The following is a 5,762-nucleotide window of genomic DNA, read 5'->3' as shown; positions in this document are numbered from 1 at the left end:
CATCGTTACTAAATGGACAAATATACTTAGACAAAAGACAGAATGTGTCGCAATGTGATTTTCAATTTCCAACTTACTTACAAGTTCTTGCTGGGTCTCTTAGCCAAGAATGAAGCAAGTCTGAATTTTTTAAAATATTTTTTTAAATCCCACTTTTATTACTTTTTATAAATAACTCATGCAGTGAGCATATTTAATATTCCTTCCTCCTCCTATTTTCCCCACAGCTACAATCCTGTGATGTGGGTTGGGCTAAGAGAGAATAACTGGCTGTCTCTCATTCCTAAAGTGGGACTAGAACTCACCATCTGCTGGATTCTAGCCTGGTATCTTAACCACTAGATTATACTCCTAACTAGGGCATACAAAACCTTTGCCAGACCATTTCCTGAATACAGCTCATCTGCCTGGAGTCCACACTGTATACATCGGACATTAATACGATCAAGCGGATCTAGAGGTATTTCACGAGAAGAGTACTCCACTCCTCTGCTCCCGATCCCTTATGCCACCAGGCTTAAAACTTTGGGCTTGGATAACCTGGAACTACATCTGACCTGAGCATAGTACACTAAATTATCTGCTACAATGTCCTATCTGTCAATGACTATCTCAGCTTCAACCTCAATAATACACGGGGAAACAATCGATACAAACTCAAGGTAAACAACACCAAACTCAATTGCAGAAAATACAACTTCAACGCCTGGAATGCTCTACCTGACTCCGTTGTAACAGGCTCAAACCCCCACGGCTTCTACCCTAAACTGTCTACTGTGAACCTCACCCCATTCCTAAGAGGTCTGTAAGGGGGGGGGGTTCTACTGTCCCCATTTATTTGCATTCATGTCTTTCGTTCATGTCCATGTTTATATTTATGCCCGTTACCTGGTACGTGTTTGACAAACAAATAAATAAATAAACTGCTTCTCCGAGTTGAACTTTGCTGAAAGGTGCTGATGGAACCCATAAAATTTGGCTAGACACTGCCACCTTCTGAGAGAACTTAGCTAATTTTATTTACTTTCAAAGATAGTAAAAATTGGACTTATCTGGATTCTCTCTTGTACCTGAGAGACCGCCTCCTGCCGATTACCTCCCTCAGACCGATCAGATCTCACAGGTTAGGTCTCCTCCGGATTCCATCTGCCAGCCAATGTCGGCTGGCGATCCCCGGGGGAGAGCCTTCTCTGTTGCAGCTCCAGCTCTCTGGAATGACCTCCCCGTGGAGATCCAGACCCTTACTACCCTCCCGGCCTTCCGTAAAGCCACCAAGTCCTGGCTGCTCCAGCAGACCGGGGGGCTTGTGAAACATCCAGCCCCACGGAAATTGTGAATGTTGTGTTTTTAAAGTGTTGTCTCTGTCTTTGTCTATTTATCCCCTTTCCCTTGTCTATTGTGAGCCGCCCGGAGTCCTTCGGGAGTGGGCGGCATACAAGACAAATAAATAAATAAATAAATAAATAAATAAATAAATTCTCTTTAACCTACATACTGTATTTTTCGGGGTATAAGACGCACCGGCGTATAAGACACATCAAGATTTTGAAGAGGTAAATTTTTTAAAAAAGTTTTTGCACTCTGCAGGCCTCCCAAACCCTCTGCACGCCTCATGCAAAAAGTTTGAGAGGTCTGCAAAGTGCTCCTGGGGAGGGCCAAAACGAGCAAAAACCAGCCTATTTTTCACAAAAATTGGCCTTTTTTTTTTTTTTTTCAAAAAGAAAAGGCATGCATAGGCTTTGGGAAGCTTGTAGAGTGCTTCTGGGGACTGGGGCAAAAAATGAGCAAAAAACAGCCCATTTTTAATTTGTTTTTGCCCTCCCCAGTACCAGGAGCACTTTGCAGGCCTCCCAACCCCTCTGCACGTCCATTTTGGTGAAGGGAGTGGGGTTTCAGGGGCCAAAAATGCTGTATTCTGTGTATAAGGTGCACCCAGGTTTTCTCCCTCTTTTGGGGGGGCAAAAAGGTACTTTGAAAAATACGGCACCTTGAAAACTCACTTTTCTTATATTAGTACAGTATCAAACTATTTGCTTTCTTTCTGCATGCACTTCCCACCTCCCAAGAGAGTTGTCGGTTTTATTTAAGGAAGGAGAGATTCATGTGAAAGCAGAAAATTGCATTTTCAGAACTGGGTGATTAATGTTTACATCATTGTATCATCAACATCATGACAGGTAAAAGGTAAAGGTTCCCTCACACATATGTGCTCGTCATTCTGAAGGTGCACGGAACGCTGTTACCTTCCCACCAAAGGTGGTTCCTATTTTTTTTAATTGAAAATTTTAAAAAACAAGCTTTTACAAATATTTGCTTCCCTCCCCCACCCTTCCCCCCAACACCCCCCCCAACGCCCCCCCCAGACTTTCCAGAACCAATACAAGGTATAAATCTTTAACAAAAACATACCTAAATAAGCTTAAAAAGAAAAAAAGTTAATAACATCTTTCACTTGAGCTTTAACTCCTCCTCGCTAGGCTAACTCTAAACAGTTTATATCATTCTTAATTTCTTTAATCATAAGCTATCTGAAATTTTCTTAGTTCTTAGCTGCTACCTTCCCACCAAAGGTGGTTCCTATTTTTCTACTTGCATTTTTTACGTGCTTTCGAACTGCTAGGTTGGCAGAAGCTGGGACAAGTAACGGGAGCTCACTCTGTTACGCGGCGCTAGGGATTCGAACTGCCAACCTTTCTGATCGACAAGCTCAGCATCTTAGCCACTGAGCCACCATGTCCCACTATCAACATCATTATTATAATCATTTAAATCTATATACAGCCTGTCTCCCAGTGACTCAAGGTTTCTTCCTCCTTTCCATCCTACAGTAAAGCACTTCAAAGCCATAGTAGCATCCAATGGAGACAAACTGAGGCTCTCTCAACTTTCTCCCTCATTTCATCCTATGAATTAGGGCTTTCTCAGTTTGGGTTGGGTATGTTGTGTGAACTTGGTCATTGTGATTCAAACGAAGGGATCGCTTTGGGCAGAGCATCCCAAAATGTGACAAAGATGCCAGGGACCCACCACAGACGCTACAACTTCAACACTTCTAGTCATCTTCTCCCCTGCCTTCTGCATATATTTTTTTAAATAAAACTATCTACAGTAGTGTGAGAAAGTATTCTGGAAACAGGAAACTCTGCAGATAATTTTGTGAATGTGGCGAGGCTTGATAAGGAATTTCCTGGTGTAGGTTTGGAAATGATAGTTTGGGAAGGAGCAGCAGTGTTCCAATATTTCAGGGGCTACCACTTAAAGAAGAGGGTCAGCTTATTTCCCAAATCACCAAAGCAGGTCAAGAAACAATGGAGGGGAACTACCTTAATCAAAGAGAGAAGCAATCTCAAACTAAGGAAAATTTTCCTAACAGTGTGGACGATCAACCAATGGGATAGTTTGCCTTCAGAAGTTGTGGGAGCTTCATCACTGCAGACTCTTAAGAGACTGGACAGCCACTTGTCTCAAATGGTATATATAAAGTCTCCTGCGTAAACAGGAGCTTAGACTAGAAGACCTCCAAGGTCCCTTCCAGCTCTATTCTGATTACATCAATCTAAGGAAAAGAAGAAGTATGGTGACATCACAGCAGTGTTCCAATATTTCAGGGGCTTCCCCGAAGAAGAGGGGGGCAACTTATTTTTCAAAACATCCGACGACAAGAAGCAATGGATGGAAAGTAACCAAGGAAAGAAGAAATCTGGAACTAAGAAGAAATTTCCTAACAGTGAGGACAATTAACCAGTAGTACAGCTTTACTTTCAGAAGTTGTGGGTGCTTCATCACTGGAGGCTTTTAAGAAGAGACTGGTGCTCGCTTCGGCAGCACATATACTAAAACTGGAACGATACAGAGAAGATTAGCATGGCCCCTGCGCAAGGATGACACGCAAATTCGTGAAGCGTTCCATATTTTTTGGACTTGTAAAAAGGTTAAAGCATTTTGGATAAAAATATGGTGCATTATGCAAAATGTTCTTTAAAAAAAGGATAAAGTTTACCCCTCAGTTATTCCTGTTAGGTATAACCACTGATTGTACTGTTATAGAGACTAACTTGATTTTGTACTTAATAACGGCAGCGAGACTGTTGGTGGCGCAATACTGGAAGAAGGAAGATTTGCCTACTATTCAAGAACGGACATTAAAAGTAACAAACTTTGCAGAGATGGCTAAAATATCAGCATATCTTAAGGACCACTCAGATGAGAAATATAAACTGGAGTGCAGAAGATGGATTGATTATATTCAAGATAAATATGGGACTAAGAAATTCCAGATAGTTTTTGACTGAAAAAGCGAGGAATGATATAATCTGTTTAGAATTAGCCTAACAAAAGAGGAGTTAAAGCTCAAATGAAAGATGATACTAACTTTCTTTAAGTTTATTTTAGAACATCTTTGTTAAAGATTTATACCCTGTATTTGTTCTGGGAAGTGGGGGGGGGGAGGATGGGGGGGTGGGCTTGGGAGGGGAGGGTGGGGGAGGGGAGGTAAATATTTGTAAAAGCCTTTTTTTAAAAAAAAAATTCAATTAAAAAAAAAAGAAGAGACTGGACAGCCAGTTGTCTAAAACGAGGATCTCCAACCTTGGCAACTTTAAACCTAGCCAACTTCAACTACCAGAATTCCCCAGCAAAGCGATGCTGGCTGGGGAATTCTGGGAGTTGAAGTCCTCCAGGCTTAAAGTTGCCAAGGTTGGAGACCCCTGGTCTAAAATGATATAGGCTCTTCTGCTTGAGCAGGGGTTGGACTAGAAGACCTCCAAGGTCCCTTCCACCTCCATTATTCTGTATTCTGTAAGTCAGAGAAAAGAGAGAAGAGGAAGAGAAGAAAGAGGCTACAATTCGGTTAACAACTTCCAACCACAGAAGGCGAAGGAAATAGGTAAACCCAACAACGGAAAGAGGGAATAAGATAGGGAGAGGAGAGGAGAAAGGGAGAGGGAAAGAAGAAAGGGAAAAGGAGAGGAAGAACTGGAGGGGAAGTAAGAGTAGGAGAGAGGGTAGGAAAGGGAAGAAGAGGGAAGGAGTGGTGGAGAGGAAGGGGAAGTAGAGAAGGGAAAGGAAAGAAGAAAGGAGAGAAGGAGAGAAGAAGGGAGGGAAGGAAGGAAGAAGAAGTACGGTCGTTGTAAAATAAGACGGGTGACCTAGATGGCAGAAAAGCAATCTCGATTATAATTTTAAACGTAGGGAAAGAAAAATTGCTATAAATGTTAAACGATAACAAACGTTATTAATAATAGCTACGAGATTGTATATTTGGGGATGTATGTAGAAGAAATAACATTTTTAAAACAAACTTTTTTTTTAAAAAAAAAGGCGAAAACTCTCCCCCACCCCTTCCCTCCCCGGTCACTCCAGAGAGACAGGAATCCACCTCATTAGCAGAGCTGCTAATCGTCTGGCATCCAGGGTGATTATCCGAGAGGATCACATGACTCAATCCCATCAGATCTTTCGACTGGGTCAAACCAGAGATCTTCCACTTCTGGCTGCCGGGGCCGGACAGGGAAAAAGAGAGGGAGAAGCGAAGGAGGGGAGCTTTGGTTGCCCGCTTCTTCTGCCCTGACCAACCCGCTCGCCGGCGTCCTTCCCACGGAGCCCCGTTAACTCTGATTCTTTGGCCGGGCAGAATTATTGCACCCCCCCCCCCAAAAAAGAGCTTTCCACAGCTTCATTCCCAGAACTTCCAACTTTCTTTCCCCCCTGGCAGCGGGCTGCTCAACCCCCACGCTCCAAATCTAAGCCCCCGTCCCCGCCTT

General features: G+C 42.8%; 1 non-coding gene across 1 annotated transcript; it reads left to right on the top strand.

The window, feature by feature from the left end:
• The first annotated feature begins 3,809 nt into the window (after positions 1-3,809).
• Positions 3,810-3,916, top strand: LOC116505097. The gene has a single exon (XR_004254886.1). It is a non-coding gene; the product is annotated as a U6 spliceosomal RNA (small nuclear RNA).
• Positions 3,917-5,762: the final 1,846 nt, after the last annotated feature.

This window comes from Thamnophis elegans, chromosome 2 (assembly GCF_009769535.1).
Source record: "Thamnophis elegans isolate rThaEle1 chromosome 2, rThaEle1.pri, whole genome shotgun sequence".
Lineage (NCBI taxonomy): Eukaryota > Metazoa > Chordata > Lepidosauria > Squamata > Colubridae > Thamnophis > Thamnophis elegans.
The sequence above is the reverse complement of the archived record's forward strand: the minus strand, read 5'-3'. Positions and strand labels throughout refer to the sequence as shown.